Genomic DNA, 14,089 nt, shown 5'->3' on the forward strand with positions numbered 1-14,089 from the left:
CCACCCACCTCGGCCTCCCAAAGTGCTCGGATTACAGGCTTGAGCCACCGCGCCCGGCCTAATGGCTCCTTTTCTACTCAATTTTTTTAATTTTGGAAAACCTCAGAGTTCCACTTAAATCTTCTTCTCTTTTTGCTGCAGTTCTGGCTCCACTCAAGAGATTTATTTTAAACATATGGCCTAAAAACACTCTTATTTGCCAAATACTTCTAAGTGTTTATTTCCAGCTCTGGTTGGTAAACTGAAATTTCTGTTGATATAACAAAAATTCTACTAGAAATATCAACCTGATTTCTTAGAAGTCTATCAAACTAAATGTCAATAAAAGAGAATTTGTGACTTCTCAGTCTCTTCCCAAACATTTCTTACCTGGATTTTCCCGTCCTAGCAGAGGGCACCACCATTCACCCAACTACTAAGGCCAAAACTTATGCCATCATTGATTTTTCACTTTCCCTAACATTTAATGTATAGTACACCTGTAAGCCCAATTGACAGTGGCAGGAGACAGGCAAATTCCTGAGCAGATAGGTGTACATCCCTGGTGAGGCCTGCCCTTCATGTCAGAAATAGCCCCAAGCCTGAGAAAACCTGCTGCCAGTTGCAGGTGGAGTCTACCACCCTGAGTGAGAACTTCCTTGATGCCTTTCGGCCAGTGGGATGGTGTTTTTTGGGTCCAACCATGAACCAATCAGCATACATTTCCTCCATCTGGAGCCCATAAAAATCCCAGATGCAGTCAGACTCAAACACATCTAAGGACTACATCCATTTAAGCAGGAGCTACCTACTTTGGGTTTCTGTCTGCTGAGAGCTTTTTTTGGGTCCCCTTCTCCGCCTTGCTCACCCTTCAGTTGTCCATGTAACCTCAGTCTTCCTGGACACTGGACAAGAACTGGGGAGCTGCCAAACTGTGGGTGGGAAAGGGCTATACCACTGCTGGCTGGCTAGCCAAGGGGAAGGCAGTGACTTTCTCCTATTCACCAGACTGTGGGAGTGATGATCAGTAACCCTTCTGGGACCCAGACCTTAGGATTCCCTGAGCCAGAGCTGTAACACCTAGAGCCTTCCCACGGTCTGCCCTGTGCCCATATTGGGAGACCTTCCCACATGACAGGAAGTGGCGGCCCAGCTGGACCAGCCCAGGATCATGGGCTAGAGCCTGTCAACCCGACAGGAAGAGCTGGTAGCACGTCCCCATTCACCAAGCTGTGGGCGGTGGAAATGAGGGAGCTGTAGCACACATTCCCACACCCCTTGGGGCTGGCAGTTGCTGGTGCCTGAGTTTTTGGGAGCCACCATGTCCCCTTCCTTCAGATGCTGGTGCCCACAGTGGAAGCCGCTTGTGGTACGCCTGGTCCAGCTGCAGCCTCACACAGATCTGGCGCCTGTGTCGGCACCAGGAGCTGCCCACCAGCTGGCGTACTTGGCTGTAGGCGGTGGCCCGATCCTTCTGTAGCTCACACACCCCTCACCGCTCAGTGCCTGGCTTGCCATTGGAGGTCATGGGATCCAAGCTGGTAGCATAAGCCAAGCGCAGCATGCTGGGCCGAGTGAGCAGAATGAGGCCAGCAGGCATGAGGAAAACTCAAGCTGGGGTGTCACCAGCCATAGAGGGTTTCCAGCTGGCAAAGCAACATCAAAGATCCTGTGAAACTTACATCTAGCCACAGCATGTATTCCAATTATACCAATTTATACATGTTATATAAGTTATATGTATAAATATATTTAATGTGTATATATATAAATTATAGTTAAATATAATATATAATATACAAATCTATACATTGTATATATATTTAGTATAATAGATTTTGGAGATATATATACTTATATTTTACATATTCATATATATATTTATCTGCGTATCAACTACACTGAGACCTATTATCTATCACTTTTTTTTTTTTTTTTTTTTTTTTTTTTTTTTGAGACGGAGTTTCACTCTTGCTACCCAGGCTGGAGTGCAATGGCACGACCTCGGCTCACCGCAACCTCCGCCTCCTGGGTTCAAGCAATTCTCCTGCCTCAGCCTCCTGAGTAGCTGGGATTACAGGCGTGTGCCACCATGCCCAGCTAATTTTTTGTGTTTTTGGTAGAGACGGGGTTTCACTATGTTGACAGGGATGGTCTCGATCTCTTGACCTCGTGATCCACCTGCCTCGGCCTCCCAAAGTGCTGGGATTACAGGCGTGAGCCACCGCGCTCGGCCATCTATAACTTTTTATACTGCTAAGGGAGTTGAAAATATATTCCTCTGGCATATTGACTATTTCAGTTAAAGACCTATGAACAACAGCAGGTGGTAAAAGGTCACTCTGACCTTTGTGTTGCTCCTTATGAAATTACCACATGAAAAATGCAACATCTTTATCCTCAACGAGGAAAGTTAATACCAAGAGAATTCTGTGTGATTTCTTAAAATAATTCTTATCTTTTAAGCCCCCTCCAGAATTGAGCTGCTTCTTAACAACTTACTGTTTTTTATCCAATTCAGTATTTAAATTACTGACTCTACTTAATTTTTTTTTCTTTTTTTTTAAATTATACTTTAGGTTCTGGGGTACATGTGCCGATCATGCAGGGTTGTTGCATAGGTACATACATGGCAAGGTGCCAGGAAAATCTTGTATTAAATACATGTGTACTTTTCTCCTGTTGATCTGTCTTATGTCAGTTAAATCTCTCGCCCAACCAGGACCCCAAAAGGAAGTTTGCCAACACTGCAATAGTCTCCTAACTGATCTCACTACTTCCAGTCTTTCCTCTCTTCAACTACATTCTCTTTTTAAAAACCTGTAATAGCATTTTCATATTCTTAAAATAAATCCAAGCTTCTTTCCATGGCTCTTGAATCTCTAATACTGCATATCAGAAGTACACAGATCTCTGTTCACTAACATACAGTCATTTTAATCTTTGAATATCTTACCTGTCAAGCATTTTTTTTTCCCTTTGAGTAACATTTGTTCTTACTGTTACCTCAAAATGGAAAGCAAAACTTTGAATGGCTCCCTCCTTTTTGTAATTTATACTTTTGCATCTATTTGATTAAATTTAGGACATCCACACACTGTCTATTTGCTATTATGTTTCCCCAGCTTTGTTATTCTTTCATCAATCAATGACTTTAGATGAGCTCTTTATTTTTTGTTGTTGTTATTTGTCAATACCCTTTCAGTGAAAACTATTCCATCTAATTTTCTCATTATCACAGAAACTCTGAGCATTCTGGCACAGAAGAGGAACCATAGAATACTTTATGAATAAAGGAATAAATAAATAACCACCATTTACTTTTTAGTTATTTGTCTAATATTCATGCAAAGTTTTATTAAATAAACTATTGTATATGAAATGTTATACAATTATTTTGTTAAACCATTATGAGTCAACCATCAAAGGAAGACAATGAATAAAATACACTTTTAAGGTTCTCACTGTGTATTTGTAACTATATTAATTTATTGAATAGAAAGAGAATATTTCCAAAATACCAAAAAAACTGTGGTAAAATATTGTGATGTCCCAAAGAAACATATTTAATTTTCCTCTTATTTATTGAATCCTTGCTAAGAAATCCAACATCAAGAATTTAATCTAAATAGCTATTCCTCATGTTTCTCATTAGAAATAAGTGTTTTCTGTTCTATTATTTACTATTATTCATAGAAAGTGTTCATTTGGTTCTGGCACAAAACAAGGTTCTTTGCCATAGGCATTCTGACAACTCTTACAATACTATTTTGTTACCATTATTCAAGGGGATCTGTAGTATCCATGTTTTCCCATGGTAGATTAACCTTACTTCCATTAAGAACATCCTGATTTAGGGGAAATAATAACATGTTATGTTATTATGTTATGTTAAAGACACAAAGATTCTCATTATACAAATTAAATACTTTAAAAATATCTTTAAATACTTTAAAAATATCTTGATACTTCTAAAATTTGTAGATTTTAGAGCTATAATGAAGTTTTCAGAAAGATATCTGAAAATGATCAACATACTTTTGTCTAAATTATAACTAAAATATTCTTTTTGTATATATGCTTTTGAATGAAAAAAATAAATAGAAACACATTTGATGAGAACTAGCATCAGAATACTCATAGCTTCTGTAATCCAATTACGTATTTCCTGGCTGTCTCCAAAGAACCTTGTAATCTATTGAAGTTTACCATAAAACAAAATCAAAATAATAAACAGAATTTTATTACCAATCCTTTAAAGGTACACATTTGACTTCTCTCTATAAAAGAATTTACTAGAAGTGTTGATACTTGCCTAAAAGGGGAAGGAGATGCTTGAGTACTAGGAGTCTTTCTGTTTTAGCATTTAGGCAGAATTGATCAAATTGATTTTTTAAAATCAACTTTTTACAGAAGAGACATGACATATGTTGAAAATTTGTGCTACAATAATTTAGGTTGGTATATTAACTTTGAGCAAGCTAAAAATTTACTAACAAAAATTTGAAGAGTTGTCCAGTTAAGTATTTTTTAGTGGTAAAACTATTTTTTCAAATATTAAGTTATGAGAGTACAAATGAATATATTTCTAACCACATCAAAAACTGATTAATAGTTTAAAAATGAAAGAATTATTCCATGATATAAACAGTTTTTGAAATGTAACATAAAAACTTAAGAAAATATTTATAAACCATCATATTTATTTTGGGATTTTCTTGGATTTTTGTGAATTTAACTACTTATTTTATTTTTCCTATTACTTTTGAGATGATCTTTTCTTGAACAGTGCAGAGACTTCTGTTCTACCACGTATTATTATGGACATAATTTTTAGATGGTTCCCAGGCCTCTGATATGTTGTAGATTAAATTATTTTATAGAATTAAACATAAGATTCTAAACATATTTCAGATAAGTAATTTATATATAATACGTTATACTAGTTTAGTTTTAGCATTTCTATAAAATGTTCATACAAGTGAAAGAAAATATGTGTACCTCACATTTATTTTTGCCTCAAAAATTTTAAGTATAGGACACATTTAATTAATTTTCATGAAAATCAGTTGGTAGACAATTCTCCCACTTCAACAGACACTGAAAATAGTAAATACTATATGGTAAAAGAGGCATTTAAAATTTTTAACTAATTATCATACAAAAATAAATAATTTGTATTTTAATGTGAAGAACATTATACATTATTATCTAGAAAGATTAATTGCAGAGTTAAATTACATATTCTAATTAAGTATCTGCTAAATGGCTTGGAAATAAATACCAAGCACCCTATTTGTGAAAATAGAAAACTATATTTTAAAAAATCCTATCATAGTGCTCGCTTCGGCAGCACATATACTAAAAAATCCTATCATACAGATGTTTTAAAATGAATTCAAGAGGAATTAGACAGAAAGAAAAAACATGCTTTTTATATAAAATTAAATGTAGCAATCTAATTTAAGGTGCTTTCCTAAGAAAAAGTTAAGATATACTAAATATATCAGGTACATTTACAATTGCACTTATTGATACACTCCAAATCATAAGAACTTTTAACTTTCACAGAAAGTGGCAACATGTGTCATTTCAGATATTTTAACACTTCTAAAAAGTCCCAATTACAGATGGTTGTCAAGGAAACAAAGGCAATTAAGTAAATTAATCAAAACATAAATTTTACCTGATTGAATATGGGTTTAAATTTCAAAGTGAGAAATAGATCCCTGGCACTGCAAAACAAATTTTCATACATTTAAATTATCACTGAATAAAATTACTGCCCATGGAATCAACTATACTTTCTTTCTTCCTAGGTAGCCTAATAAAATCTATTGCATTATATATATCAGCTTTCATGATCTCAGAAAATTTTCAAAACCGTATAGGTACATGCGATTACTAGAAATTTGATAAAGTAATATGAGCTATTAAATTATTTAATTGTTCTTCAAGTCATCAAAATTATTGTAAAGCAGATAGGTAGTTAGAGAAATATTTTAATAAAAAATAAACGTTGAATGTACAGATATTTCTAGAAACTACAAAAAATGATCTTAAGGACTTGAAACTACACAACATTAGTTATTTTAAACAAAATACAAAAACAATTAGAGTGAGTACTGCATTCAATGGAAAAATCCTTAGCAATAATAACAAAGTATGCTTTTACCATTTCCTTCTTTACTAGTTTTATTGTAATATCAAAAGCCAGCTAAATAACAAGACACATAAATAATAATTATTATTAATAATAATAATTTATAATAATGATAAATAATATTTATTATTTATAATATAATAATTATTTATAATTATTATAATAATTATTATAATATTATTATAATTTATTTATATATTATAATTTATAATATATTATTATAATATTATAATTATTATAATATAATAATAATTATTTATAATTATTATAATATAATAATTATTTAATAATTATTTATGATTATTTATAATATAATAATATATTATATATAATATAATATTATAATAATAATAATTTATTATTATTGCATAATAATAAAAATTATTATGCAAAACAGTTATGCAAAAATATAACAACTTTTGATTAAGTTCATATGATTATAAAATTCAGCAATGTCTATATGTGTAGACCCAGCAGTAATGGTTGACATCAGTTTAAATTAAGTGTTATCACTTTACCAGAGCTTTCAGGAAATAGCATTACTGTAATAAAAGGAATAATAACAAACTGTATTATGGAATTTAACTTTCACAAATAAACTAGAACTATCATGTTGAAAATGGTAACTCTTTTATTATTTTTATGAAAAAATATGAATTATCAGAGTAATTGATATGTTTGGGAGAGTATCAATCTTTCCAGGGCAAAGGAACATAATATGACTCAAAGGAAAATGCAAAATCACATTTTTGAGAGTTAATTTTAGTCAGATATTAAAAGGTTTGAATGTCATGCAAGAAATTTTTTACCTTCTTTTGAAGGCAATCAGGATTCACAGAACCACTTTAAAGATGAGATATTCATTTAAAAATTAGAACAAATATTTCAACATATGCATAGTGAGTACATGGAAACAGTAAGAGAAATGGGCACATATGTTTTTTTAGTTTAGTAAGGTAGACCTGACTAGATTGGGTTAACAAATTTAGGATAACATAAAACTAATAGTTAATAGTGCATACATTTATGACAGGTTTAATTTATTAACCCATCAAACACTTGAAAAGCTAGTTTGTTCCAGAAAATATGTGATATGTGTTAAAGATGCAATGAGAAGGGCAATACTGCCCTTGCTTCTAATTTGCTTACAGAAAAGAAAGAAAAGGATAAACTGGTTGTTATTGTGTAGTCACTGAGAAATGTTGTGGGATAATAGATGTATTAGTCTGCTCAGGCCGCCCTAACACCTTATCACAGATTGGCTGGCTTAAACAAAAGAAGTTTATTTTTTCACAATTTCAGAGGTTGAAAAGTTCAAGGTCAGGTCTCCCGCTGCGTTTGGTTTCCAGTGACAGTTCTCTTGGCTTGCAGATAGTTGTCTTCTCTGTCCTCATGTGGTAGAGGAAAAGAACAGAGCTCATTGATATCTTTTCCTGACTGAACACAAATCCTGTTAGATCAGAACTTTGTCCTTCTGATATCATTTAACCTAAATCACTTCCTATAAGGCCCAACCTCCAAATATTCTCAGATTGTATTTTAGGGCTTTAACACATGAATTCTTGAGGGACAGAGTTTAGTCAATAGCACTAGCTATTTATAAGTACCATACTTGAGTAATTTTTTTATTTAATTAAATGGAGAATAACAAGATGGGCTAAAAATCCAGAATTTGCCATGAATCACAGACACTACTTACAGGGTAGGCTTTCCTTAGAAATATAAATAAATTAGAAACTATAGTTATCATCTATTCTTTAATAGAGGAATGTTTTCAGATCCTATAGGGGAAAATAATTTTAGCACTTCAAAGACTTAGGAGTGAAAGAAGGTGCTTCAAATAATAATGACATAATAATAACAAGAATAATCATAATTAAATTATTAAAGTTGCAACAAAACTTTAGTTCTTAAATTGTTTACTGTCAGGCATTATTTACAGTCTTAGAAAGTATTGAGAATCTAAAAATTTATTTTCATGTTATACCTATATTTTAATAATTTAATATTACAAATTTAATCAGAAAAAAATTGAATACTACTAATTCAGTTTAAAGAATAATAAACCATTGCATAAATGGCATTATTTATTAAAATAAACATAAATGACATTATTTATTAAAATAAACATATGTGTAATTTTTATAACTAATTTTAATTGTATAAAATATCTAAATAGTGAAAATAGTGACATTGGTTTACGTATTTCTGCAAATCTCTTACATAGCTTGTTTAATGACAGCAGCTGAATCTATACACATCCTTTTGCATTCTGTCTGTTATAATATACCCATCTGGTACCCTGCAGAAAACTCTACATTTATGAGGGAAAGTGAATGAAAAATATATCATAATGACAATGGTTTTGATTTCTAGATCCCCTAGACTTTTCCTGGAAAACCTTGTTAGCGCTGGTATCTTAAAATCTTCGATAGCAATACTACGAAAGGGAACACTGTTACTCAATCAATAGTTTAACTGTTTTATACCTAACATAGAGACAGAAGCAAGTGATTCACTTAGAACTAGTAAATGTCAATTGATATCTTGGACTACCCCTTGGAATGTATCACTATATTATCTGACTTCCATGCTTGATATTGACAAGATTTTCCTCTCTTATCTGAAGCAAATGCATGATTCATTACCTCAACTGTGAGTCGTCTTTAAGACCTTCCCTACATGGATGGGCATAGCTAAATATAAGTTTAAATAATACTGTAACCTATTTTCTTAATATCAATGTGATTAAGGTTCTAGTACCAGAATTCAGGACTTTACAATATAACAGGCCGAACCATAATCTACCCCATTTCTCACAGCTCTGTGTATATAATGAATACAGATTTTGTAAAAGGCATCCTCTAAAGTAACCTCTAAGAAGAGTTTTGTAGCAGAACCTGAAAAGCACCTTTTTCTTCTTAAAGATAATGTTAATTATTGTTGAAAATTTTAGTGCTCATTTTCATAAAATTTTTGTAAAAATCATTCAGCCATATTGACACATTAAATAGATACCTGTAACTCAGTTATTTCTAAACCATGTTCTTTAATTAATTAAGTTTTCTTAATAATTTTTAAGTTGATATTGTTTTGGGAGTATGTGTTGTTGATTGTTATTTTTCTATATGCCTATTTATTCTACTAGTATAAGTTATAAACATATCATTTATTTGTAAAAGATCTGTTGACCAAGACTAAAAATATAAATAAACATAATTTGGCCCTTTGCCAATTGTAATAAAACATTTAGCTTATAAAATACATTTACTGTTTACATTTTTGTAAAGGTGTTTTACAATGATATGAATCAGAAGAATGTTTGGCTTCTCTGGACTGGTAGAAGTTGAACATTTTAGACCAATTATTCTTAGAAATAATATGAATAAAAACTCTTTACTGATATATGGAGACAATTAAGCCTATTTTAAATAATTTCATTAATAATGTAAAATGACTTCTGTTCATGCCTGTCCTATTACATCATTAAATATTATTGAGTTAGGTCCTGACATTTTATTCAAAATTATGTTACTGGCATTTAAGTATTCAGCTCTAAATGTTAAGGATGTCAATTATGTGAGCATCCATCTTTTTCTCTATGGTCTCCCATCAAACATTAATGGTAGAAGTGTTAATTCATTTCAAGGAGTCTGAAATATCTGCCCTGAAGAAGGCTGACACTCTACAAGTGCTCTGACAACCTCTGGTAAGTAATGACTCTTAAAAATATCTCAGTAAATTCAACTCACTCCTAGAGGCATTTTAAATTATGTGTCGTTAAAATGTAATGCTTTCTCAAATGACAAGGTCATGCCAAAAAGCAAAACTACACTCTATTTTTTTCTGAGACATGCCCACACCAATAAAACATGTTACAACTTACACTTCAAATCAGGAAAGATATGTTATGCCACATTTAGAGGCATGCAGTAATCAATGTAAATTGTTATTTATACCAACTATAAATTTAAACTACAATACCACTATATGTGAGAAAAATAGTTTGTTTGCATGAAGACTAGAATGCTGCACAAATTAATATAATCTGAGACAAAAATGCAATCACAAAATTGTCTCTACCTAATGTTCTTCTGGACTTTCCAACATATTCCTTTTCCTTTTGGATAGTATGAAAACGTAGTTATATGTAATTTTGCTTTGGAGTTTCAAGAAATATATCAATGAAGGCATGACTTACAAAGCAAACAAATTGATCATTTGTTATTCAGTTTTGCCCCTCATGACACAATGATAAATATAAAATAATTTGGAAAAACTGTAAATAAAAATCGAACAGGGCTGTGAGACAAAGTGACGTAATTCCACTCTTACTCTACAAGATAGAAACAGTATTTTAAAATAAAACTATTTTGATGATGTAGGAATCGAGACAGACTAAATATGTTTTCTAAATTGTGGCAGGATATTGACTAAGTAAAACCTATTTTATCATATTTCCCAATTCAATACACTGAGAAAATGAAACATAATCATACCTATGAAGTAACTGACATGACAATGATTAAAATGTACTTTCACTTAAAGTTTCACTTTATAAGATGCTGATTTTAGATTTTAGGAAGAAAAATATATTAATATATAATAAGCTAGTCAGTTACTAGTCTACAGTAAATATGAATAAAAGTATAGAAAATGTTGTTTTTTAATCTTGATGATTTTTAAAAGTCTATCTAATATATTACTTGAGCAAATGACTTCTAATATCTCTTCTGAAATCAGAGAATCTTAATAAAAATGAAAAAAGGTAAGAACTATCCCACATAAATTCCTCCATAGTAGAAAAAGGAAAAATTTCTAAAGATATTTGAGCAAATAACCTTGATAAGAAAACATAACAGAGATATTTAAAGTAAGGAAAATTTTGGATCATTTGTTTTTATGAATTTAGATGAAAAATATTAAACAACATATTATGAATTAAATAGAACAAAATATAAAATACCGATTAAATAAAGATTATTCCAGCTGTGGCAGGTTTTTTGTTTTTGTTTTTCCCTGACATTCAAATTAATCTGTTTGAATACATATTAAGAAATGAAAAAAAAAAAAAAAACATATAATAGCTTTTAAAACTGCAGGGAAGCAATTTTAAAAAATAAAACACCAAGTCATCCTAATAAAATACCTAAAAGTCAGATAAAAAATTTAGTAGATTAAACATATCAAGGGAAAACCTAGAACATACATCCATTATTGACACTTTAATACCTCAAATCAGAAACAAGAAAGGCATCTCTAAACACTTGTATTTGGCTTTATATTGGGATCACAAATAAGACAATAGAAACATTACAAGAAATATTAAGCATAAGGTTCACAAAGAGAAAATAAATCCAACACATGCCATAGATGACATGATTGTGTATAATGAAAATCGAAAACAATCTAAAGAAAAACAACAGGACCAATAAGTAAACCAATCAATACAGGGTATATAAAATAAATACTATCAACAAATCTGTGATATTATTTTAAGGTAATATCTAAAAAAATCTAGACCAGCTAATGTTGGAGAGTTATCAGGAACATTTTTTGGATTGCATATTTGTTACTTACATATTATATTAAGTAATGGAAGTGTGTATATTAATTAAGTGTGGTCATAAAGATAAATATGAGAGATTGCTTCAAAGTAATGTGAAAATTATTTTATATAATACAATTAAAGTTAATATAGGAAAGTCTCTGAACCTATTTATTATCGAATATATGGATAGAATTCTTAAAGCTGATTTTGATTGCTATTTTTATTCTTTACTATTTAACACATCATTATACTGAAACTGTTACATGCAATTATTATTTTTTCATTTAAAATTGTTAAATACAAATAACATAAAAATACACTTCTACCATTTTAAGAAGTGAGAGTAGGAACTGGAACAGATATTTATACAATCATGTTATTCAGTGTTATCTACAATAGCCAAAAGGCAGAAACATCCTAAGTGTCCTGTGATGGATGAATGTACAAACAAAATGTGGAACATATATAAAACCAAATATCATTTAGTCTTAAAGTAGAAATTTTGACACAGGCTATAACATAGTTGAAACTTGAAGACATTATGCTAAGTGTAATAAGCCAAATATTGTGTAATTCCACTTATATGAATTTTTATTAATATATGTTTTCAGGGTTTGCCTTTGCTTATATAAAACAAGTTATTTAAAATTTTTAATTCAAATATGACTGAATCTGGCAATAGTAATTGTCATAAACTCATTTTGATTGCTATTTAATTCATAGGTTGACTGGTTGATAAAGTATGTTTTCTGAAGAAGCACTAAGTATATACTTTGTGCAGCCATTTAAATCACTGACTTCTCATTCATCAATATTTCTAACCAAGAAGATTTATGTGAAATGTTTAATGACTGCCTAAAAAATTTAGGTCACGTTGATTTCTCTACTTATAACACCAGTTCAACAATCCAAAGCAATTTCTTTCTTTTTTAGTTGGGAATGGGCTTACACAATTAGGAAATAATATTGATAATGTACATATTACATCTGAACAATATAATGTCATAAAACAGTGGTGATAAAAATGGGATTATCCAAGAGTTAATATTGGCCTAAAATAATTTGACATAGAATAATAATATTACATTTTATACTTAATTTTAAAGCATAGAACTCTTTTAGTACTAATCTTCTGAATAGTACAGTCTGTGTCAAAATATTCAAATGCATACCAATATATAATTATATCAATGATGTTAATATGTTCAATTAACTGTAATATCTTTAGAGAAAATTATTACATTTAAAATAATTACATTATATAATACTTGATCACTTTCCTTAGTGACCCATCTACTCCAAAACAACTAATAATATAATTTTAATACTTCTTAAACTCGTTTCCTGAAAGTCAACTTCTTTCATAGAATTTAATGGTGTGTTGAACAGCATTTCTTCTTGACATAAAATTTTGTACTTGATTTCAAATGCTTTCTCTATAAATTACATACTTAAGGATGGTAATTTCATTTGTTGAGCTTTACATTGTTTACCTTAATATTGGAAAAATAATAAAATCCAAATAACATGGTTGGTAAAACAGTTTGTTTAAATAATAATTGCAAGGCACTTAGCTTGATGTTTGGCAGAGAAGCAGCATTCAAAAATTATTTATTACCATTATTAAGGGTAATTATTAGTAAGGCACTCAAATATGATAGATTATTCTGGAGAGAATATATATTTATATAAAAATTGTATCTAAATCTAAGTACTTGACTAAATTTTTAGAAAGTATACTAAAAACTTTATACTATACAGTTCCAAGCAGTCACTTTATTTCAGTATTCTATCATTCAGTTTCAAAAATGAATTAGTATTTTGTCAACTACTAAATTTTAGTAACTTAAAGCAGAATTACATAACTTAATTCATTCTTTTTTATATATTAATTTCTATTTTTGTTATGAAATAATACTGTTAAAATATGTTCAAATATCTCCTTTTAGAAATATGCAGAAAAACTCACTATGGGATTGTCTATCTGTTTTTTTTTTGTTTTTTGTTTTTTGTTTTTTTAAAAAAAAAGAATAAAGAAGAGGAAGAAAGAGAAAGAGGAAGAAGGAGAGAGGATGGGGGTATTGCTTTATTGCCCGGGCTAGAATGCAGTCTAAATATGGGTATGCCTATAATTGTCCTTAATAATGGAGACATGAAAGAAAATGAGGGAAGAGAATAGCAAACAAGGAGCCAACCAAGATTTCCTTTAAACTTCTAAGTTGATATGATGTGGTACTGATAAGAGTGTATATTTTGTATATTTAAAGTGCAGAGTTCTATAAATGTTAATTACATTTACTTGTTCCAGATCTGAGTTCAAGTCCTGAATATCGTTGTTAATTTTCTGTCTCATTGATCTGTCTAATATTAATGTTGAAGTCTCCCACTATTATTAT

Source organism: Saimiri boliviensis, chromosome 3, assembly GCF_048565385.1.
Source record: "Saimiri boliviensis isolate mSaiBol1 chromosome 3, mSaiBol1.pri, whole genome shotgun sequence".
Lineage (NCBI taxonomy): Eukaryota > Metazoa > Chordata > Mammalia > Primates > Cebidae > Saimiri > Saimiri boliviensis.